The sequence below is a fragment of the Parasteatoda tepidariorum genome, chromosome 10, assembly GCF_982258835.1.
Source record: "Parasteatoda tepidariorum strain Cologne lab strain chromosome 10, Ptep-v5.0, whole genome shotgun sequence".
NCBI classification, from domain to species: domain Eukaryota; kingdom Metazoa; phylum Arthropoda; class Arachnida; order Araneae; family Theridiidae; genus Parasteatoda; species Parasteatoda tepidariorum.
This window is the reverse complement of record NC_141764.1, coordinates 16,347,298-16,374,080: the sequence shown is the minus strand read 5'-3', so window position 1 is coordinate 16,374,080 and position 26,783 is coordinate 16,347,298. Positions and strand designations below refer to the sequence as shown.

At 28.0% G+C, this 26,783-nt stretch overlaps 1 long non-coding RNA gene across 1 annotated transcript; it reads left to right on the top strand.

Annotated features, from left to right (window-relative positions):
• LOC147802183 (uncharacterized) lies at positions 1 to 26,783 on the top strand. The gene is made up of 3 exons (XR_015429615.1): positions 1 to 280; positions 21,096 to 21,920; positions 21,979 to 26,783. It is a non-coding gene; the product is annotated as an uncharacterized LOC147802183 (long non-coding RNA).

Below are 26,783 nucleotides of genomic sequence, written 5' to 3'. Positions count from 1 at the left end.
AAAACGTTTGTTGTGCTGGGAAAAGGGGGAGTGAGGGGAGGAAATAGAACACGCCATAAATTAAAGAAAGCTGTCTCCTTGCAAACAGAAGCACCAAAAAGGGAGAAAAGCACCAAAAAGAAAAAGAAAAGAAAAATGGGGGAAGTTTTGGCGATTCAGATGAAATGAGCCGTGTGCACCAAAAAATATTTCAGATTAGTTGTGGTTGTAGTGTGCACATATTAGAATGTGCTAAAGATCTGGTGATTCGATGTGAGGAAAAAGAAGTATTTGATTCGAGGTAAGTTGATTCCGACATTTCCTTTCTCGTTCGTTAATTGTAGCTTGTTTCCGAAATATTATTCGCAAAATTTTTAAAATAGCGATTCGTAAAAGAATTGTAATAATACTGATACAGTGTTGTTACTAATTTAGCAGTTTTTTCTTCTCTTGTTTGGGAACATACACTACGTATGTCAATACACATTGACAGTATAACGTTACGTAAAATCTGTGCTTTATTAAATTTTATAAAGGTGTATACACATTTTATTATTTTAAAATGTGTATACACACTTATACACATTATGCGTATTTTGAAAATTTAAAGTGGTGTTTTCCGAAAATGCAATTTTTACCATTCTCAAGTAGAATTACTTTTTTAACTGATTCGCTTGAAAATTTCATAACATGTGAACAATTCCTGCAGTTTTTCTAACTTTAAAAGCACTATTTCACTAAAGAATTACCTTTTATAAACAACTAATTCATTTTTCGTTTAAAGTGTATATATATATATATATATATATATATATATATATATATATATATATATATATATATATATATATATATATATATTGTATATATATATATATATATATATATATATATATATATATATATATATATATATATATATATATATATATATATATATATATATATATATATATATATATATATATATATATATATATATATATATATATATATATATATATATATATATATATATATATATTGCATCCATATTTCTTATGAGTAAATATTAATCTTAACTCTGATTGTACTGATTGTTACTATCTCTGAACACATATAATTTAATCTTCCGCCGTGATTTTGTTTGTTAAAAGAAATTTGATTTTGTTGTGATTTTGTTAAAAGAAAATTAATTTCTATAATATATATAATTTCTATATTTAATCAACTTTTTTATGTGAAAAATAAAATTAAAAACTAGAAAAAAAAACTTACATTTTGTTTTTTTATTATTATGTTTCCTTTTTACATAAAATTTTTTTAATCCGTTAACGTTAACTCTGTGTTGGGGACTTTTTCGTCAAATTGGTCATTTAAAAAAATAAGTGATAATTCAAGGTACAACGAACTTAACATAAAATTCTATTAAGTTGAGGCAAAACCATAAAAAAAAAAAAGAAGAAGAAAAAAAAATATAGACGGAGTTTTATTATTAGCAATTAAGACAGTTTGTTTCCTTCATAACTTCATTAAAAAATGTGATTGGTTTCACACAAAAAAAAAAAAAAAAACATTCTGTCAGGTTTAAAATTACAAAACTAGGCTATGAAGTTGAAAGATCAGTATGCCCCAACTCAGATATGGATCAATTCTTTAACACTTGCTTTAAAATAAGTTTCATGGCTTAAGTATGAAGTTATCAAGGCACCATGAGCAAAATCTGGTGCACTGCATACCAGTTTATGACGCTATTAACTACTACTTAATACGCCTCAAATTTTCGCCCCTTGTCAATGTAAACACACAAAAAAAATAAAAGGAAAAATTTTCTGTGGATTGTTGGGGAAATTGTTTTACCTGTAATTAAGTTCAGAAGTTTTAAAGGTGTCTAAAATTGTTTTTTTTTTTTTTTAAATCTGGTATAATTGTTCCAGTTAATAACAATTATTGCCGATCAGAATCTTTCGATTTTGGCAACTTAACAAAATAAATAAATAAATTTCGAAAAAAATAAATCGAATAAAAATTAATAAAATAAAAAATTAATAATTAAAAATAAAGAAATAAAGTAATGCTGCAATAGAAATAGAGGTGATAAATTATTTATTTTTCGTTTGGTTCAGGAATTTTCAAGGGCTTTGAAATCATATTCTGAAAATCTGGCATTGTTTTTCTAGTTTACAACACAATTAACCATTAAATAGTTATGACTCACTTTCTACCTACACCTGACGATTTACCACTTTAAAAAAGAAATACACGTGGAAGAGCGAAGTAGACAATTGCTTTACGCATCAAGAAGTTTTCAAATCACCGAAATCATTTTCTTAAAATTTGGCATGGTTGTCCTGACTTACGATACACATACAATTAACCAAGACTTATCAACACTTCTTAAATTTAGGCTAACTCTTCTCACATTTCACGATTCGATTCCAGAATATATATTTCACGAACAGAAATGTCAATGGAACATGTATAAACATTACAAATATTCCATACACACCTTCTCCCTCCTTCTAATCGTGGGCGGTGCCGAAATAGAAAAATGAGTTCGAGGGTTCGAAGATCGAACGCACGATGTCTGTAAACGTAGAATATCTCTGAAATGGGCGAAAAGCATAAATCAAAAACATTGAAAAGAAGTTTGGATAGAATGAAAGGCAAGGAAAAAAAGTTCTACCCACTGTTCGAAACGTTCTATTTTTTTTCCCTGTTTATAGATAGTGCTCAAACACTGTTCGTCCTTTCACGATGAAAGGATTGTTCATAGGCAAAGGGGGGGGGGACATAACAGACATTCATCTTGAAGTCAGTCTTTATATCGAGAAGTTTTTTTCCTTCTAAAGCTCCAAACAGATAAAAAAATTTATACTATGGAAATATATAAACATATTATATTTTCATTTAATAAAGACAAATATATTTTCGTGATTGTGAATTTTATAGTAAAAAAATTACAGGCACAATTCCTCCGCTAATAAATGTATTTTTTATATTTATTAAATATATATAATATTTAATTAACTAAATATTTAATAATATTATTTATTTTTAAAAAATATATTATATTATCATTCAATGAACATGGAATTCTGATGTGGCTGGGAATTCAATAATCAAGAATCCATCTGTTAATTTATTTTCTACTTTTGAGATTTATAAATATATTGTTGCTTCATAACTCCATAAAGACGAAATATTTTTGTGTAATTGCGAATTTCATACTTAAAAATTCAGAGATACGATTCCTCCACTGAGAAATACATTATACATATTTATTGAATGTGTATAATATTAAATTTTTTAAATATATCACAATATTATATATTTTTTAAAATATATTATAATATTATTCAATAAACATGGAATTTTGGTGTGGCCAGGAATTTAATAATAGATAAACTATATAGTAGATAATTTTCTAATTTTAAATTGCGTGAATATATTGTTACTTCATAATTTCATAAAGATGAGACGTATTTGCGCAGTTGTGAATTTAATAGTAAATTGTGGAAATGAAGGTGATGAAAAACACGAGGTGAGGAAATAGTGTCTATGAGAGGGTGCAGTGGAGTTCTGTGGTATAAAATATAAAGCCTATCAAAGACTGTAGTGCGGAAGAGAACAAAAACTTTGATAAAATTGTCATTTGTCATATTGTCATTTCATAAATAAGAGATTAGTTAAGAGTAAATAGAGTGTTAATTGGAATTTTTACAATTCTCCTGACATTATTAAAATATCTACTCCTACATCTTTTTGTTTATTGTTATTCAATAAAAGTGAAATTATGACGTAGCTGGGAATTTAATAATAAAATTCATTTGATAAAAAAATTAACATTTAAAACATACAAACAATTGTCATGTTATTAATATTGAAATAATTTGCGTCGTTTTGATCATAAAAGTAGAAAATTCAACAAATGCATTTTCCCAAATATTATTAAAATTTTAGTCATAATATGTTTCCATCTAATGTAGGCAGTATTTTGGCATATTAGTGAATTTTATAGAAGAGAATTCATTAAGTATGATTCTGCCGAAATTATTAATAAATTTTCTACTGCATCATATTGCTTTTAGGAATAATTCCTGCGAAATTAAGAGTTTAGTGATAGAAGAATCATGTGATAAAACTTTTAAACCATTAAAACACATAAATATATTATTTTAGAATGAAGTAATGAATATAAAGAAAGAATATTATTTGAGAATTAAGATGTCTACATTTCAAAAAAATTTATGTAATAAAATTTATAAATATATGTAACAGAATATAGATTGAAGGCAGTTGCACACAGGGTATTCTGTGTATTTTATGAGATTCTTTATTAGTTCTTAAAACCTGAATATCAAGTAAATAAGAGTGAAAACAATTTACTTTTAATAACAAAAATGTCACATAAATTTTCTTTTGAAGAGTCACAACAATACGAATTTATTCTAATATTGCGTCATCGTGATTATTCTACAAACACTTAAAAATATTTTCCAAATTTACTGGCATATTTAATTGGCAGCTTATAGCACTATATACATTCAAATGAAAATTTAAATTTATATATTATATGACAAGAAAAATAAGTATTAATTGATTTTCTTTATTAAGTCAAATATATTCCAACAGCTGATAAAATATTAGCCAAAATAATTTCTAATAATTACATAAAGTTCAATAATAGTTAATAAGATTATTGAACAAGAATTCAACATTAACATTTAATTTAACATGAAATCATGGAGATTTTAATTAATTATAAGTGCCAACATAAAATTAATAAGCTACTGTTATAAATCATAGCATATATAAGTAGAAGCGTTTCTAAAAGATAGAAAAATGTGCAATGTAACAAATTTCAGAAACTAATAATGACTCACAAAAATGTTACAGGAAACCTCAGAGAACTTTATTTAATAGCATGTTTTCGATCAATTGAAAAGCATTTTTCTTATTTTCATAGGTATAAAACTGAATCACTTAGATACCGTTTCAGTTTCAAAGGTTGCAAAAATATTGAGAAACTTCTTTGAAAATTACATGCACCGTAGCTGCTTCATACATTTAGAAACGTTTCGGGATTATTTTTTCAGTTTAGTCCGGAGGATTTTTATTAATGATATTTTTAATATAACAATTTTCACCAAGATTCTAAAAATTAATATAATCATAAATATTATTATCTTAAGAACTGTATTAGAATGGCATGCAAAAATATTCAATTTAGAAGATTTCCATAATTTTTATTTCAATAATCGTGATAATTAACCTTTTAAGATACAATTACAAAATTGTATCTACAAAATGAAATAAATTATTAATTTTTTTTTGTAACAGTTGAAAAAATATGTATATACATGGAATGTTTTTTTTAAATAATTTTTCAGTTGTATTATTTAAATGTTTTATTAGTATTTAATTAAATTATTGATATTGTTCTTGTCATAAATATACAATATTTCCTGAATTTGTAATTTTGACTTAATATGTGGGTAATAAATTTAGTGAATTACATACATTTAGACAATCTTTATTTAACAACTATGATTTTTTAAAAAAATATTATAGTTAATTATTACTATTTTTTTCTTGAAAAGGAAGATGAGATTTAAGAAATAATAACTTGTTAGGGCGAAAAAGAATTAGATATGTCATACAAATTACAATATTTTATTAATTATAAAAAATTAGATCATTTTAAGTTTTTATTTTTTATGACATTATATTTAGTAAATTACATTTATTATATTATAAATTATCGTATTTCATAAGTTTTGAATAAATTACAGAATTTGACAAGTGAGTTATATACATTTGATATGTAAATATGTAGTTTAATTATACTTCTCAAATAAGGAGCTAACTAGCATTTAATGACTCCTGTTTCGTGGATACCTATTTTTTTCCCCATTCGAATTCCATAGCCTTGTATAATAAAAAACACAATATTAAATTTAAATATTCTTCTAAATACATTTTTACACATGAAATATATTATTCATAAAGCATTTCAGACACACAAATCAAAAGTTATACATGTAATCAAGTATGATGATCTCTTTGCAACTAATTGAAAATCCATAAAACCTAATTATGTAACTTTCATTTTAAATAAAGGCAGAACCAACGATTTTGAATATCTGAATTTAATGTAAATACTTTAAATCATTTTCGCATACTGAAAAAGTAAATATTGTTTCTGTTATTCATTTTTTGGAATTAATTGTAATAGTTTTTCTAAATCATTTAAAATTTCGTATCAAGATATATTCATATTCAAGATATATTAGCAGAGGTTTATAAATTCTTCTGCTATTGGGAGTTTCGCAAAATAAAGGGGAGGAGAAAAAGGTGTGGAATCGGCCTCAACCTATTGGGGCTCAAAGGGTAACAAGTCAATTCACCTCGAATATTCAAGATATGATTACTGTTTACTGTATGTCGACCAATTCAAAATCAGGTAAATACTATGAAATATATTTGACTGATCTATAAACTTATCATGTTAAAAATAACTTTAATGACATGTTAAAAGGTATTTTTTGATCTTAACTAACCCTGGTAATTTGTAATTTAGTTTTAAATTTAATATGTTACTTTCATTAAACCATTAATTCGGTTCTTCATTCATTTAGGATCTAAGTTAATATTACAGTCCCTCTATTTTGTGGGTAAAAATTCCAAATCCCTTGTAAAAAAAATCCAACCTCTTATGTTACATTTTTATTCAGAGAAAGTAATTTTCTTTTTTTAATGTTTGGCTTAATTTAAAATATCCTTAGCGTCAGTTGATTAACATAATTAAGGTTTATAAACATAAAGATTGGAGGTAAGATAAATGTGATCATTACATCGAAAGTTATTCAGATATGTTACAGATTTTTTTATTTAGTGCACTACACTAACTGTCATTCATGGTTCAAAAGCGTAAAGAGAAGGAAATATAATAAGAGTGATTAGTTTATGGTTTTTTGAGAATTTCTAAACAAAAAATATTTCAACCACCTTGTTTCTTGTAAACAAAAAAAAATGTGCTTGACTTTCACAAACCAATAAACCATCATTTAAAGTTAAGAACAATTTCTTCAAATTGTAAAAAAAAAAAAAAAAAAAAAAAAAAAAAAAAAAAAAAAAATCATGTTTGCATTGGATTATTGGACAATCATTTTGCTCGCTATTTTGGTCCATTTTAAAAGAGTTTAATTTAATTATATTAATTATTGTTTAAGCATTTCATAATCTCGTATTTTGAAACATTTTTTTTTTCAAACTCTATTATTTTCCCCCTTGTGTAACAAATGTATTTTAGATGTAGTTTTTTTTTTTTTTTCTTTTTGGATAGAAAGTCAAATTATCTTAACGTAGACATTGCTCATACCCTCTCCTTTCTTCGTCAGCTTTTTTTTTTTTTTTTTTTAAATATAATACTTTTAACGCATTTACGCCTTAATGTGCGCACTGTTGATAACTCCTGTTTCTCCCCCCCCCCTCTCCCTTGTTAGCAATAATAAGCAAAACGCAGTCCTCTTATGAGGACTTATGTTTTTTTTTAAATGTATTTTCATTTCCATTCGCAATTATTTCTTTTATTTGTAAAAAGAAAGAAAAATTCTAGTCAGTTCTAGAATTTTTTCCAGTAGAGAATCATGCGTCTTAACGAAAGCAAGGATGATACCTCCTCCCCTTTCTCAACATAAATAAGCAAAATCGTAAATACTCTCGCTCCCTTCCCTTAACTTAGTTTATATTTAACTAACCCCATGTCCATAATTATTTCAATGAATTAAATTTTCTACATTTTAAAAATAGTTGATGAATAATATTCATTGATTTCAACAAAAAAAAATTTTCTTCCCAAATTAGGTATTTTGTCAAAGTGACATGAAAGTTCTTACTTCAAAACGTGCAAATTAGAATGGTATTGTATTTCGAAGTACCTATATAATAGGTACTTCAAAGTACCAATATAATAAAATTAGTAGTAAAACTAGTAGTTAGAAATCCAACTAGTGGTCAACAACTAGAACTCTTCCAACTAGTAGACAACTATTTAGACTTGAAACATTATAAAAGTAATTTTTTTTTGTAGATTTATTATTCGACAAATACAAATAAATGCTAAAATATTTTTTATTGCTACCAAACACCACCTTCCCTCCCCCTGACAGGTTTGCATTATTTCCATCTGACAAACAGGCATCCAATTTCACACCACGATGAACATTTAATGAGAAATGTGTACTTTCCTCCACTTCAACCTGCCCTGATGCATCATTTCGTCCCCGTTGCCAGATCCCTCTATCCCTTCTCTAAATAATACAAAATGCATTCATCCCACCTTTCCGAAAGCAAAGGCTTATACTCGTCTGACGAACTTTCGGAAAGGGTAATCACCGAAAACCCCTCTTTCAACTCCAGTTCGAAAACCCTCAAGTCCCGAATTTTTTTGTACCCGAACCCGTAGAGCGAGAAATGAGAAAGTGCTACAAGGCACTGCTATGTAATGATGTATGTGAGTAGACTTGGCTGCAGGGGGGGTGGGCAGAAACCCTTGTGCTTGCAGAAGGGGGGTTGGGCAGGACCTAGGAGGAGCTGTTTATCAAACCGACCCCTCACAAGACAGGATGGGGGATAAAGAGGCGAGTGACACCAGCGTCCCACAATTCATCATTCTTTATCCTCTGTAGAGAGATTCCTACGTTTTGGCATGGATATCCATGCTTCGGGGAATCCGGAGTTATGCATGAGCATGAGTGTGCCGGACTGATACCGGACCTTTCGACTGTTCTGCTATGCTTGACCAACAGCTGCATCCGTAATGCGGATAGTGATTTCTCGAGGGTTTTCGCTAAGAAACGTGTCATCGAATGTTTTGTGGGGAATAAACATATGTTGACGTCAATAAATGTCAGGTCGAATTAAAACGTACTGGTTAAATTTAGATTTAAATAATATTTAAAATAAATAGAATTTGTGACGTGAATAATAATATCAGATATGATTAACGCATCAATAATAATCAGATTGAATTAAAACATATTGGTCAATTCCAGGTCTATTTAAATATGATGCTTTTTGGATAATATTTAAAATAGAAATATCGAATGGAAAGCAAAAGTAATACCAAATAATGCAAGGTGGTTTAAAGCATAGTGATAGAATTCATATCGATTTAAATGTGATGTTTATTGATAATAATATTTTAAATCGAAATTTCAAGGGAAAAAAATCGTGGCATCTGTAAATTTCAAGTTGAATTAAAACATACTGATAAAATATTATGTATAATATTCTAAGATAAAATATTCTAAGTAGAGATTTCGAGAGAAAAAATGAACTTTGTAAGAAAAATTGAGGGATGTAGAAAATGTTAAAATGTAGAATAGTAAAAATAAAAACCAGAAATGAAATTTCGTCTTTTTTTTTCTAGCATCTGAAAGGAAATTAGGCAAATATAATTTCAGTAAGTAAAAAAAAAAACAAGAATTTTTAAAATAATTTGTTGACATGGAAATTAAGTGAAAGGAATAATTATTTATTTTAAATAAGAAAATAGGCAACTAGAAAAACCCTCCTAGATAAACAAGAAGCGTTTGAAACCTTCAGCTAATTAATTGTTTATAAAATTGTTCTTTTTTATTTTTGCTTTTTTAATTGATTTAAACAGACAGGAGAGAACGAGTCAATCAAAATGGGTTTGAAAATATTTTTATGGTATATGAAATAAGTCATCAATCTCGATTAACATTCTTTCATTGCAAAAGTTGAGCAAACACATATCTTCAAACTCGTTTATGATTTATTTTTATTAATTTACTTATTACTAGATCTTTAACAATATCACCAAACTTAATTCGAAAAAACAATTACGAATCTATGATATAGAATTAGGGGAACAAATGTATTTATGACATAAAACTAATCATCAACCAACCTCTTTTATTAATTCATTTTTAGCAGTTTTTTCCATAAAGCTAACAGTGCAAAATAGCAGGTTGATATTTATTAAATTGAAATGTGAGATACAAAAGTTATAAAAAAGAAAATGAAATATAAAAATAGATTTGTTGGGCATAAGATAAATAATTTGTCTATCTCTCTCTCTCTCTCTCTCTGTATATATATATATATATATATATATATATATATATATATATATATTACTAATTAGTATAAATATTATATAATATATAACATTAATACCATATCAATACTACATGCATAATATTAATACTATATTCATATTTATATTACTAATTTAATCAATTAATTTAATGTTTCGTAATACGCTCTTTACTTATTTTAAAACAAAAGAGAAATAATTTTATGTCCTTAAAAAATAATTTTGTTTTAATAATAAAAATCGTTTCTAAACATAAATAGATTAATAATTTCTTTAACTTCATTTAAAATTATTTGTTTTTAGAAAACTATCTATTCCTTTAAATTTAGTTATTAACTGCTCATTAAATAAAGGATAACTTAATATTGAACATATGTTATCTATGACATAAATTATTAGCTTAATAAGATTTGAAGCTTTATTAGTAGCTGTCAAATTTATTAATATGTTTGAACTAACGAATTTTTGAAGTTGACCGTGCATAATATAATTAATTTTAATTTGCATTTTAAAATTCCAAGTTTCACTTATCTAAACAAATATACTTTACTCGCATTATAATTTAGCTGGTAGTTTGAGCTATTTTGCCGTAAACTACTTTTCCCAATAAATCAATCGGAAGTTCATATTACGGGAGTCGACGTCAAGAAGACCAGTCTTGGACTAAAATTTAATTTAGACCACCCCTGCTGTCCAGAAAACCCCTTCATTCTGGGTGACAGAAGACCGAAAACCACACCAGTGTTCATCAGAATCGTTATCTATCATAAGAGCCTAAGGTCGTATTAAGGAGTGGCTAAGGCCCGTGCTTCTTAGGCTTAGGTAGATCTGATTTAACGCAATTAATGCGACAGACATTAATTAAAGTGGCGTAGCGCCGGCGTTGAGATTGCAAAAGCGTTTCCAGAATTCCTCTTGAATGGACAATCCCGCATTCTCCCGCTAACGTTGCTTTCATTGGATGGTGGTTTGGGATTTGTTCTAGAATGGAATAAATTCTCAGTGAAATGGAGGCTTCCGTTCTAGTGGTTAGATTACGGAAGAGCGATTACGGTTGATTGTGATTTAACCCCCCTTTAAATATGAAAAGAATGGAAGATCTTTTTCGAGTGTGGTCTGGGAATTTAGATTGTAACTATTATAAAACAGTTTCTTCAGCCCCTATTGTGCATTTCAAGCCTTCTGTTGTTCCTCTCAAGTCTTATGTCGAATAATCCGAAAGATAACAATTAATTTCTTTTGAAAAAAGAAATCTTTATGCTAGAATGTCTGAAAACATTTTTCAACCGCTAACACTATGCTTTAAGCATTTTATTCTTTAAATTATTTTATTGAAAGAAAAAAGTTAAGAAGTATTAATCATATACGGAAGAATTGGGGCTAAATAGTGATAAGTTCCAATTTTCCAAATGCAATCTGTTCTTTAGTTTTGTTTTCAGATATGTACCTTAATAGTTGCAGAATTTCCGCAAAACCACAGCATAATTCATAGAAAAATCATGCTGCTTGCATGGAAATGGAGGTGTTTTTCAATAGAAACTCTCTCCCGAACAACCTGAAAATAAGGCTTTTAACTGTATTATTCCAAACCTTTCATGTATTATTGATTTTATACAAAGTATTTCATTATAACGTTTTTAAAAATATTTATTTATAATTTGTATTAATGTGAAAACTGACAAATTGTCTATCATCATAAGCGAAGATTTCAGACTAAGTTTGAATGTCAAATTAAACGAAAGGATTTTCCAATAATCGCCTTTAACCTCTTTTTTTTTTCCTTCTTTTTTTTTTCTTCTTCTTTTCTCTCCTTCAGTGGTTAAAGAATTCTTTGTCCATTTAGTTTTAAATTAATTAAAAAATTAAAAAAAATTGATTTCAAAAAATTAGTTAATTTAATTTAATAATTAAATTAACCATTAAATTGATTAAGTTCGGCACATGAAATGATTAAACAAGCTAAACTTAAAGGTTATAATTTCTTAGTACATATATTTTATGTAATTTTTAGCGCAATTTTGTAAGAAAAAGTCCTGCTGGGACAACAATTTTAGTAAAAAAAATAATAAATAAGAAGAAGAAAAAAAGGAACAGATATTTTTACTGGGTAATTTTAACTAGATTTTTTTCTTTCAGAGATTTTTTTTATGCGATTTTTAAACATACATCTTGAAAATTCTGACCCTAATTTACGCTTTTTTTTTTTTTTTTTGAGGGACAGGGTTAAAATGGGAATTAAACATACATATGCAAGTGAAGTATTGTTCGATGGTAGCAATAGTTTACAATAGTTCAATAATTTCAATAGATTATTTACAACAAAATGAGCTTCCAAAAACAAAATGAGTAAATGAGTTGGTAGTTTCCGATTTAAGGTAAATGATTATAAAGATTAAATGGAGGTGTTTTAAACAATTTCCGTTTTATCTTATAATCACTTACCTTAAATTCCAAATAAAATAACGTTATTATTAATATTATTCCCCTTCAACTGAACTCTTTTAAGCTTAAAATGATTCCAAAAATGGTCTAGATCGCCAAAGAAATTTATGCTCATAAATAATTCGCCAAAAAAGAACACAAAACTAAGTAATGTCATACATTTCAATTTCTCTTGTGGGCGACAATTCGCTACATAAGACGATAAAAATAAAACAAAGAAGATATTAGGAAAGTAGAATCACACAATCTTATCTGTCAGATTGACAGAAAATGCTGGGGGGCTCTGAATGACAAGAAATCAGATAAAAATGTGACGTAACCCTGCGCGATGTCTTTTTCACTAGTTGAGCAACCTATCCGGACGCTAATAGAATGCAGGAGGACCAAAAGTAGCAATTTCTGGCAACTTAACATATTTTTTGATTAGTGTTTTCGGACGATGCTTGTAGTCAATCTTTCTATCAAAGGCGTGAGAGAGGAAAAAGTTATTAACTGTGACTGTGTTTCTGATGTCTATCGATTTGTAAGAAGGTTAGGATAATGATTTGCAGATTTATATTGTTATCATCAGATAATTTTGACCTTGATTCTGGACTTCTCCTATTTTGGATAGCGTAGCGATTTCTTTATAGAAAGATTAATAATAAAAAAAGAAGTAAAAGAGACTGTTTTATAACGCAACTTATTTTGATTCATGCTAAAATAAAGTGTAATTATTCATAAAATAATGAAATCATTTCTTGTCAAATTATTAAACAATGTCTAAATACTTTTCGTTCAATATTTAAAATTTGGATTAATTCAAAAAGAAAACAGGTTTCGATTTTGATAACTTTAAATTGTCATTTATATGCAAATCATGTATTTTCAGTGAAATCTCATTCGAAATTTAATTTCTTTGATTTTTTTAATTGAAATTTTTTATTTGAATCTCTTAAATAATTTATTTTTATTTATTTAATTTTTTAAAGCAGTATTTTAAGTGAAACCACTTTAACTTCTTTCGTATACAACTATTTATTTAACAATTAAGTAGGAGGAAAATGCACATATAAAGTTAACCTTAAAAATAATTAGAAGTGAAAAAAAAAAATTTTTTTTTCTGAGAAAACAAAAAATTTTCCGCTTTATCTCCACTCGTTATGGAACGTGGCATAATTCAAATGAATTATTTCAGCCATGCATTATTTTTCTCAGCATTGCCTTATAAAAACAGCAAACTGTTTACTATAATTTAAATTTAAATTAAATTAATATGTTGTAATCATATAAAAGAAAAACTTTTTTTTTACTTAATTTTCTTTTATGTAAGTTTCTGTTAATACAAATTAAATGGCCACTGCACGAGAATGTAGCATAATATATCACTAATCGGGAATTTGGCATCTTAGCATGGAATTTGGCTTAATACAACTGAAATTTGTCTATATATATTATACTCTATCATATAACAAATAAAGCAAAATATTTAACATGTAAATAAACGCAAAGTAACTAAGTATAGTAATAATAATTAGTGCAGTGAAAAAAAAAACTACCAGAATATTAAGAAAAAAAAACTACCAGAATATACTAGAATGTTTCTAGGCTATTTGGCAACACCAAGAAGCTGGGTAATTTTTACTGATTAATGATTTTGAAAAACAATAAAATATGATTTTATAACATGCAATAAAATTTGGTAAATGTGGTAAAACTTGATTATTTTATCATGATGCCTTAGAGCATGGCACAAAAGCCATTTATTTATTTGGTTAAATTTACTTTTCGGTTTTGCATTTTTTACTAAAAGTGTGGTATTAAGAAGCGATAATTTCGAAAACCAGAATTGTCGGTAAACAGTTACCATACAAAAGGAAAAATTAAGAAATGAATGGTTTAAATATCGTATATATTTTAGTTAATTGAATAATTTTCACAGAATTCTTTACATTTTAGTAGTTTTAATGGAATGCTGCTTAAATTTTATTAATTATTAATAATATCCATGAGTTTTCAATTTAATAACAAATGCCTCCAATGAAATATAAATGATTCAAAAAGCATGTCTAAAAAACGATGAGTGATAGAGATAAATGGTTTACATATTTTGAAATAGCAGATTTTAATTGTCTTACAAAATGTATTTTACACTAAGACATCTAATCACCTCTGGTAATTTAAGATTTAGGGAAAAAATGAGTTCAAGTAAATAGAACAAACCCTCTTAAAATAAACTATTAAATTTCAAATTCTGAAAAAACTTTTTTTAAGTATCAAAATGCAAAGAAATTACAGCAGGATTACTCCTAAAGAGCGTAATCCTGAGTAATTCTGTATTAATTTGTTAATATTTTGATATTTGAGAGAGAAAGAAAATTTTAGCATTTAGAGTAAACTTCATGGTTTACTTTAAATTCATCTGAGATTATTTTTTTCTATGCTTTAAATTTTAAATTACGTATGCAAGTGAAGCAGAAAGTATTTTTATTTTTTTATTTATTTATTTATTTTTTTTTTTGATGGCGGGCACTTGGGATGTATTGTCTCATTAGCCAGAAGTGCCAGAACTGCTACTCTCTTCTCGTTGCCCAGTAGGCACCTGTGGCGAAGCCATGGCGGTGGAACAGCGTCGCCCACGTCACACAACCACAAACCCGTTTATAGGGCGGGTCGCATTCACACAATCACACAAAGGAGAAAGGACATAGAACACAGAGAGAAAGAAACATCCATGCCCTGAGCGGGATTCGAACCCGCAACCATCGGCTCGGCAGTCAGGCACGCTAACCACTCGGCCACCTGGTCGGCAAGCAGAAAGTATATATGCATGAAAATTCCAGCTTCTAAGCCATTTAATGATAAATCCGTACATTAATATAATAAATATCTTCCATCATTAACCTAAATCTACTATCACTACTAAATCTTTTCAAGGACGGCGGGATCCCCGCATAGAATAGTAGCACCCTTCCATAGCATTCCTCTTTGAGATAAGAAATATTTATAGTGAAATATAGCTTTCTATCCTCACTTATACTAAATGAAGTTTTTAACTTTTTAAGGACGGCGGGATCCCCGTGTAGAATAGTAGCACCCTTCCATAGCATTCCTCTTTGAGATAAGAAATATTTATAGTGAAATATAGCTTTCTATCCTCACTTATACTAAATGAAGTTTTTAACTTTTTAAGGACGGCGGGATCCCCGTGTAGAATAGTAGCACCCTTCCATAGCATTCCTCTTTGAGATAAGAAATATTTATAGTGAAATATAGCTTTCTATCCTCACTTATACTAAATGAAGTTTTTAACTTTTTAAGGACGGCGGGATCCCCGTGTAGAATAGTAGCACCCTTCCATAGCATTCCTCTTTGAGATAAGAAATATTTATAGTGAAATATAGCTTTCTATCCTCACTTATACTAAATGAAGTTTTTAACTTTTTAAGGACGGCGGGATCCCCGTGTAGAATAGTAGCACCCTTCCATAGCATTCCTCTTTGAGATAAGAAATATTTATAGTGAAATATAGCTTTCTATCCTCACTTATACTAAATGAAGTTTTTAACTTTTTAAGGACGGCGGGATCCCCGTGTAGAATAGTAGCACCCTTCCATAGCATTCCTCTTTGAGATAAGAAATATTTATAGTGAAATATAGCTTTCTATCCTCACTTATACTAAATGAAGTTTTTAACTTTTTAAGGACGGCGGGATCCCCGTGTAGAATAGTAGCACCCTTCCATAGCATTCCTCTTTGAGATAAGAAATATTTATAGTGAAATATAGCTTTCTATCCTCACTTATACTAAATGAAGTTTTTAACTTTTTAAGGACGGCGGGATCCCCGTGTAGAATAGTAACACCCTTCCATAGCATTCCTCTTTGAGATAAGAAATATTTATAGTGAAATATAGCTTTCTATCCTCACTTATACTAAATGAAGTTTTTAACTTTTTAAGGACGGCGGGATCCCCGTGTAGAATAGTAGCACCCTTCCATAGCATTCCTCTTTGAGATAAGAAATATTTATAGTGAAATATAGCTTTCTATCCTCACTTATACTAAATGAAGTTTTTAACTTTTTAAGGACGGCGGGATCCCCGTGTAGAATAGTAACACCCTTCCATAGCATTCCTCTTTGAGATAAGAAATATTTATAGTGAAATATAGCTTTCTATCCTCACTTATACTAAATGAAGTTTTTAACTTTTTAAGGACGGCGGGATCCCCGTGTAGAATAGTAGCACCCTTCCATAGCATTCCTCTTTGAGATAAGAAATATTTATAGTGAAATATAGCTTTCTATCCTCACTTATACTAAATGAAGTTTTTAACTTTTTAAGGACGGCGGGATCCCCGTGTAGAATAGTAGCACCCTTCCATAGCATTCCTCTTTGAGATAAGAAATATTTATAGTAAAATATAGCTTTCTATCCTCACTTATACTAAATGAAGTTTTTAACTTTTTAAGGACGGCGGGATCCCCGTGTAGAATAGTAGCACCCTTCCATAGCATTCCTCTTTGAGATAAGAAATATTTATAGTGAAATATAGCTTTCTATCCTCACTTATACTAAATGAAGTTTTTAACTTTTTAAGGACGGCGGGATCCCCGTGTAGAATAGTAGCACCCTTCCATAGCATTCCTCTTTGAGATAAGAAATATTTATAGTGAAATATAGCTTTCTATCCTCACTTATACTAAATGAAGTTTTTAACTTTTTAAGGACGGCGGGATCCCCGTGTAGAATAGTAGCACCCTTCCATAGCATTCCTCTTTGAGATAAGAAATATTTATAGGGAAATATAGCTTTCTATCCTTACTTATACTAAATGAAGTTTTTAACTTTTTAAGGGCGGCGGGATCCCCGTGTAGAATAGTAGCACCCTTCTATAGCATTCCTCTTTGAGATAAGAAATATTTATAGTGAAATATAGCATTCTATCCTCACTTATACTAAATGAAGTTTTTAATTTTTCAAGGACGGCGGGATCCCCGCGTAGAATAGTAGCACCCTTCCATAGCATTCCTCTTTGAGATAAGAAATATTTATAGTGAAATATAGCTTTCTATCCTTACTTATACTAAATGAAGTTTTTAATTTTTCAAGGACGGCGGGATCCCCGTGTAGAATAGTAGCACCCTTCCATAGCAATCCTCTTAGAGATAAGAAATATTTATAATGAAATATAGCTTTCTGTCCCCACTTATACTAAATGAAGTTTTTAATTTTTCAAGAACGGCGGGATCCCCGTGTAGAATAGTAGCACCCTTCCACAGCATTCCTCTTTGAGAAATATTTATAATGAAATATAGCTTTCTATCCTCCCTTATACTAAATGAAGTTTTTAATTTTTCAAGGACAGCGGGATCCCCGTGTAGAATAGTAGCACCCTTCCACAGCATTCCTCTTTGAGAAATATTTATAATGAAATATAGCTTTCTATCCTCACTTATACTAAATGAAGTTTTAGTGAAACAAAATAATTAATCGCTTATAATTGTGATTTAAATTGAAAAAAAAAGAAAACGTTTACTTGAAGTAGTAAAACATTAAAAAAAAATAAGAAGATGTGAAAAATACTAGTATCCAATAAAATCTATTTGAAATGATCATTTTTCTTCCCCTTCCACTCCACTCTTTATGGAACTTGGCATAATGCAAATGAAACCTTTTCCCTATGCATTATTCTTCTCGGTATCACATCACGAAGCCAGCAAGATAACGCACCTTAACCTTAATATTATTCCAAACCCGAAGACTTCTCCCAAAAACTTTCAAACTCCAGTTCTCTAGAGCATAATTCTTTTTCTTTCCCTTTTTTATCCTTTTTTTTTTATTCTCTTTCGCTACTTTCCACTTTTTTCCGGAACAAGACGGGCAAGAGCTGCTTCTTTTTATCCTTCTCATTCTCGTTCTTTTTTTCCCCCTTTTTTTCATATATTTTTTTCCCTACTTCTCAAAATAGTGGACATATTGTTTTTATTATTATTTCCACCAAGATTCGAGATGCCTTCTTTTCGAATCTTCTTAAAAACAAACACCAAACCATCTCTGTGGCGGCGTTGTTACAAGTATTCGGAAGAGGGATAGAAGGAAAAAAGAAATAATATATGATCAGCAAAAAAGTATCTATATAAGAATGGGGAAAAAATGCTGAAACGTTGGCGTTATAGGGATTTTCAAACTTCGCTTTTCCTGCTGTGTTTTAGTTATTTTGTTTATTTCATCTTCCTTCATCTTTTCCTGTGGCTTTGTTTTCCACGAGACGGAAAAACTGGAACAAAAAAAAGTTATTTTTTTCCCCATCGAAGTCCAGTTTATTCCACTTTTCCCAGAGAAAAAAAAAGTGGAGATTTTTTGTTTGCTTTTATTTTAGCAAAAGTCAATCGCTTATAAAGGAGACAGCACATATTGTGGGCGTTTCACATTTCCTAAGACATTGCCAACGAAATGATTTCACGTTTACTAAAAAGATCCGCTTCAAAAATTGCTCATTTTTTTTATTTGGTCTTTTTCATCGAGTTTCTTCCTCTTATAGGAAAAAAAATAAATATAAAATAAGAATCAGACAAAATAGGCTCGCTGAAGAGTCTTTCAATTGTTATCCAATTTTATTAGATCGCTAGGGTATCGAAAATTTCGAATAAAGCTTTGCCAAATACTAGAAGATGTAAAAGCTGTATCTTTCATTATTTTCACCTGACGCTAAAATGTAAACAAAAGCTCCTAAAGGTTCGATATTAAAAATTAAATTTCTTTCAAATTCCTTTTTTGAAGAACATGAGTTGAAGAATTACGAAAAAGCAATAGTTAAGAACGAATGTTGTATGTTTCCAATGCTGAATTGTAATACTATTTGTAATTCAATTACTAAAAAGATCTGCTTTATTATCCGCATTAGTTATCAGGATTATTTTTATAGAAAAAATATTACATTTTTATTTAGTCTTTTTCATTTAATTTCTTCCCCTCCTAGGAAGTGAATAAACATAAAGTAAGTTGGAAAAAAAGTTCTCTCTGAAGAGTTATTCAATTGTAATCTTTTTTTTTTTTTTTAATATATCTTGGTATCGAAGATTATATACGTTAGAAATTAAATTCTTCATTCTTTTTTTTTCTTCTTTTTTTGTGAAAGAAAAAGAAAAAAGAAAAATTTATAGATAGGAATTGACACAACGGAAGCGACTCAGGATATGAAAGTTTTCAGGAATTTTTGCTGATATTTCAAGGATATTTGATTCATTTTAAAGATTTTCCGAAACTTGTTAAATTATTACGGATTATTTGGTAATATTTCGGATTATTTTAGGAATATTATAAAGATTTTAGGAATTTTTCGGGTTTAATGCTTATAATTACTTAATATAATTTATTATATTTTAATCATAAATTTTATTTTTTTAATAAAAAATGTAAAATTATTTTTATAAATAGATACATGTTTTGGTCTCGCTTATAAAAGCACAAAAAGTATAATATCTTTCATCTCTGTTGGTTATTTCCGTGAGAAAGAGTGAACATGTTACAACTTTTCTGTTTTGATATACAAGACCAATAACCATTGTCTGGTTTTAATAAAAATATTATATTTCTGAATAAGAAACTGAAATTTTTGAATAAAAATAATTAAATTACATGAATTCCTAAGTAATAAGTATATAAAGTATATCTAATAAGTATATCTAATAAAATAAAAAGTACATCTAATTACTCGGCTCATGCATGTTAAAAAATACTATTTCAAAATTGAAAATTGGTATTTTTCAGCATGCATATACTGAATTTTTCAACATGCATTGAACATGCTCTCAACATTATTTTGTTCATACTAGGGTGCATGACATGAAAAAAATATTTACATTTCCTATACATATATTTTGTATACATGAAAAAATTATTTATGCTGTAAGAAATATTTTATATTATGTATATACATACAAATAAATTATAATTCATGATAATAGCAAATAAAAATATACATTTTTAGGAATTAAATTCGCGTTCTGATTAAATCGCATTCTGATTCTAAAAACACATACATATTACTGAATTTTTCAATATGCATTTTATTTTTTTCCCTATTCAAATACTACTACTGCTGCTATATTCTACAATATGCATATAAATTAGATAAATTCATGCATATATTCATTTTGTTTAATACCTTGACAAGATTTTAAAGTTTTGCTGTTTGACTAGATTTAAAAATATGAATGATTTAAAAATATAAATAACTCAAAAATTGAATCTCGAATATTAAAACTCATACAATCAATTTCAATATAAATTTTTATTTTTATTATCATTATTATTATTTTACTGTAATTACACTTCATGGTGCAATATTCCTTTACATGCATTTACTATATATACATTTATTATTCAGATTTTTGCTCTTTAAAACATAAACTGATTTTCCAGGTATAGCTGATTTACTAGGTTCAAAAATGAATCGAAATTTCAATTCGAATTCGAAATTTCAGAATAGCATTCTGAATTGAAAAATGCATGCAACCGAATTTTACAATATACATTTTATTATTTACTTCTTATTCAAATACATTTTTATTCTTTTTGCAGAATAATTGTTGGAGTAGATGCACTTGATACAACAGTTGGTTTATTAGACAAAATCAGATGTTCCCTTTTCAAGCACAAGCAAATGGAAGAGCAACATCTCACCTCTTGCCCTTTCAAGGTAGAAGGGGACGAAGGAAAAAAGTGCGGGAACATTTTACGTCCTATCATTGGCCTATTCTGAGACAGTCATGAAGGTGACGAAGACAGATGACGATAGATTTTGTTTCCTCACTGGCTAAGTTCGTGAGGGCGTTAAACATGGTAGAGGGAAGACATTAGACCCATGAATCCTATCGTATTTTCCATGAGTTTTCATTCTATTTGGTTTAATCTTCTGAATTTCATATTGAATTTGTCTCTCCGAAATTATTAAAAAAATACTTTTTTATTTACCAAAAAAAAAGGTAAATTTCCTTGTTGTAATTGTAGATGAAATGTGCTTATTTAATGCATTAATGGCGCAACACATATGTTTTGATAATATTTGGTAAAAATAGATAAATTTTATTGCTATAATTGCCAATGAAATGTGCCAAATTAATCAATTTCCAAGTTGCATTACTTTTTTATAAATGAAACCTTGGTAAAATTTTATTGATTTAACTAATTTAATAATTAATCTCGTTTTCTTTTGTGTAAAAATAGGTGCATTTTCAACCTAAAATTGTTAAGGAATCGTGCTATTTTTTCTCATTAATATTGAATAACATTTTGGTCAAAAATAGCTGCACTTGTATAATTATAACTGTTAACAAAATGTACTAATTTAAATTATTTATGAACAAATCGCAATACCTATTAATGACATTAAATATATATATATATATATATATATATATATATATATATATATATATATATATATATATATATATATAACCACATTTTTCCAGCTATAATTGTATAAACTAAAATAAATAAAATGTGTATAGAGTGTATAAAATTTATTGCATCGTGCTAATAATTCTTTAAATTTATTTTCTAACATGAGACATAAATAAAATAAAATAAAGAATAAATAAATAATCTGGGGGTTTGAGCAAATCAATATTTCTGGTATTACTGACTAAATAATGCGTCTAGAAATACTAGCTAAATAATATAAGAATATTAGGTTAAAAATACGTCTAGGAATTATAGATAAATAATAAGTCTAAATAAGGTAGATTTTTAATAAAAATTTTGCCTATTAAATAATAAAAAATGCTAGTCAACTTTTCTTATTAGTAGAAGAAAAGGATAAATTATTCTACTTGCAACTATTATTTAAGTTCCCTAATTAAAAATATTTTATTTGGATTTTCTATTATAATAATTTGGATAATATTTTGAATGGGTACAACTAAAAGGCAATGCAAATTTCACAGCATAGTAAAAGCACGTGTTAAATGATTTTTTGAAAACAATGATATTACTGCCTTTTAAAGATTAGGAAACTATCGACTGTAAACATATCAGAAATGGTCGTCTGTAAGCACATCAAATAATTTATTGACGTTAATAAAGCATTATATATCTTGTAAACAACTTCTTGTATTTCTTTTTTTTTTTTTTTAATTCTAGAGATTTCCTAAAAATTTGACAATACCTGCAATTTCTTCCCATTTATCTCTTTAATTAAAATACAGATAACACGAGAAACTGATAATGCTCGTATCATAGTAATGAAGATGAATGATGATCATTGCCATTTCGTGATGCCATTTGCTGAACAGGAAGATGATTAGATAATATATTAAATCAAATTCAACGAGCTCACGACAAACTTTGTTTATAAGTCCTTTCACATTTTTACTTATTTCTTTATTAATAAAAGTTATATGATCAGATTACAAGATAAAATTAACTATAAGTAGGTAAGTTTTCTAAGTATGACATATTTTTTATTTAGGACAATTAGATAATTAATAATACGCAAGTTTAGTCAACACATTAAGAAAGCCGAAAGAATTAAATGTGAAGATAAACGATTTCACGGAATAATAAAGATATTTATCAATTTATTTGTTATCAATTTATTTATTATCAATTTATAACTTGATTTACTTATTGTTGTTGATATTAAATAAATATGAATGATAATGATAAATATGAATATTTATTAATCAACATAGGTTTGATAAATTACAGTCCTCATAAACTTAGCGGTTAATGTTCTCTTTTTAGTCATGAATTTAAAAACAATAAAATTTCTATGCTAAATATGAAACAATCTTTTATATTAATGGGATAAATCAAATCGTTAAATTTCTTTATTATGGTTGAGTCTGGGTGACTTATATATTACTGGTGACTCATATTTACATCAACACGAAGTAAAATAATAAAATAATATATTCAAACAATTTAATACAATTGTTGTAGAGAATGACGGTTAAAAGTAATTTAAGATTAATACTAGAGTTTTTTTTCGAAATTTTTAATTGATAATATCTAAATGCAAACACTTTTTCTAACTGCAACCATGTAACGCTTTCTCATAGAAAAAAGTTTGACTTTAAAGCTCAGATTTTTAATAGAATTGAAATTACTGCACAATCTTTTTACTTTTTTTTTTTTTTTTTACCTGTTATTCATACTTTGTCATGAAACTGCTGTTATTTCCTGAAAAAAAAAAAACAACTTTTCGAATTTGATTACCTGATATATTTTCTATTGAATTGTCTAATACGGTATTACCTTATTATTAATCTCCTCAATTTTTTTTCTTTCTTCTGTTTTTTTTTTTTTTTAGTTTAAAGACAGTTTTAGAGCTCAATCTATCACCAAAATCCACGAAAGAGACAAGGAAACAACGACTAGGCAATTTGTATATTATCCCCGGAACTTAGAAGACCACTAATTCCAACGGAAAGCAAACTTCTTGAAGGATCGAAAGCGCCCTTATGATAGACGACTGTGTATTCTGCCAGCAAGAGAGGCTGACTTTATAGAAACATAATCGCCTTTTAATACATCTCACCCCCCCCTAAGGAAGGGGGGACAGAAAAGAATGGGGGGCCTAATGAAGGAACAGAATTCGCTCGCTTCTCTCTCTATTCAACATCATTAGCTGCGAAAACTGCGTTAATTGCTTTTAAAGCGGCAACAATTTAAAGTCTTTGAAAGCGCTTACGGATCAAAGTAGGTATTTGATTTCAAGTTCCATAAAATTAAAACATCGACAATCCACCCTACCCCTCCATCTTATTCCACAGAACTAAAGCTTATTGGTCAGTGTACGCGAGAAAGATATTGATTGGCCATAAAAGGGGTCATTCTGTCGTTTCGAGATTAATGGAGGCGTTGGGTTTCAAACCCGGTTTAATCTGTTTTCAGAAATTTCATAAATGTATCTTTAATGCAAGATTTAAATTTGGGTGAAAAATTTCGGTATTTTTGTAAAAAATAAAAAATAAATTTCTTGTTTTAAGGTTTGGGAATATCATTTAATCTAAATTTAAAGGATATATTTTTTAATTCAGGTGGGCTTCTTGCGACCTTAATCAATTTGGAAGTGGTTAATTTAATTAAAAATAACTATTAACCATCGCCTAGTTTTGTGGAAGAACAAAAATGAAATTTCTTTAAAATAAAAGCAATCAAAATTAAGATTAAAGAATGAAACTGTTAAGTAACTTTTATAATAATTTGATTAAAAAAAAGGTTTTATATTTACAATATTTATACATTTAAAAATAAATCGAAAGAAATTATTTTTAGGAAAATTTAATGAAACTGATCGGTATACAAGTAGCCAGTAATAAAAGAAATTTAGTAGTATTTAAAAAAAAATTAACCGAAATGAAATAGATTGAACGAACCGGTATAGCACCCTTTAAATTATTCATTATTCTTCCACCCTTTTATTTTTTTTTAACTTTTAATATTATTAGAAAATTATAAATTTTTGCAAAATAACAAGGAGCATGAATTATAAAATGAAATACAGCAAAAGAAAATTGCCAGTATTCCATCAGCAGATGTCCAATATTTTTCACCGCAACTTGTAAAAATACGGTCCAGATCCACCGCAATTCTAAATTCTGCAATTGCTTTTAATGGGGTTTATACAAAATATTTGGGTCCAAGTTGTTCTGTTTCTTCAACTTTTAGAAGAAATACGAGAAGTGCGCAATGCTTTTCAATTTTACCTCTTTAATTTTTTGATAAAAATTTTGTGGAATGAAAGGAATTATAAGTATTTGGTTGTTGAATTATTTGAGTACCTTTCTTAGCCAGCCTGTTCTTAGCCAACTTTTCGCTGTCATGAATATCAAAATTTCCTGGAATCTAATTATTTTTTTTATCTTAAACGTACAAATTTTTCTCGGTACTAAAAATAAAGATGGTTAGATTGTATGTTACCTTAAATGACAGAAACCAAGCGAATGTCGACTTTAACCGGTGAATGTCAACAATCACATAATCGCTTTGGTGAATGTCCGAAATATTTGTTATATCCGATTTGATATTAATTTATTCATTGTTATTATTATATTTTTTCTATATTTTAATATCTGTCGAGGATAGATTAGGAGAAACATCAGTGTTCGGAGTACCGGTTAAATGCATACTAGCCATGGCTCTTTAAAAAAACATTGATGTAGGGCATACCGGGAAAATGTATACCGGCAGTGGTACTGAACCTTAAGAAAACATTGATGTAGGGCATACCGGGAAAATGTATACCGGGCAGTGGTACTGAACCTTAAAAAAGCATTGATGTAGGGCATACCGGGAAAATGTATACCGGGCAGTGGTACTGAACCTTAAAAAAACATTGATGTAGGGCATACCGAGAAAATGTATACCCGGCGGTGGCATTTAATTAACCCTAGTATATATTTGAGACATTTACCAAAGCGACAATGTTATTGTCAACATTCACCGATGGAAGTCAACAACTACCAATCTCGGTCATTCACAGTAACATATTTACCTATAAAAATGGTTGTAATTGAAATTAATATCTTTTCTTGTTTTTAATTTTTGTGCAATTTACAGAATTTTAATTAAATTTATTTAGTTTATTTTTTCATACACCAGAAAAATTCTGAATAGATAAAAAAAAAGAAGAAAGAAAAAGAAAAAAAGAATCCAATCATTTTTGAAATTTATCTTTTGTTAATAGTATTTTATCAAAATATACATTACAGCTTTGGTACAATTCCTGAAAACTATTATTTTCTTGAAGGAAAAATGGTTGTAATTGAAATTAATATCTTTTTTTGTTTTTAATTTTTGTGCAATTTACAGAATTTTAATTAAATTTATTTAGTTTACTTTTTCATACACCAGAAAAATTCTGAATTGATAAAAAAAAAAAAGAATCCAATCATGTTTGAAATTTATCTTTTGTTAATAGTATTTTATCAAAATATACATTATATTACAGCTTTGGTACAATTCCTGAAGACTATTATTTTCTTGAATGTTTTCCCAATACTTAAGTACATTTTTAGCGTGTTGTTGAGCAGTGTCAGTTGAATTTTGTTTCATTTTTTTTAATATTCTTTAAACATTGTGAAATATATACTCCCAGTTTTCTTTCATCTGATTCTGACAACCATAATATTTTAAATTCTTGCCTCACACCGAGGCATTTCTGAGAATTTTTTCTAAAGCTCTTGAATATTTTTTTGTGTCATGGAAATATGAGAATGTAAATAAATAAAAAAAAGACACAATAAATAATTCATAAAGTTT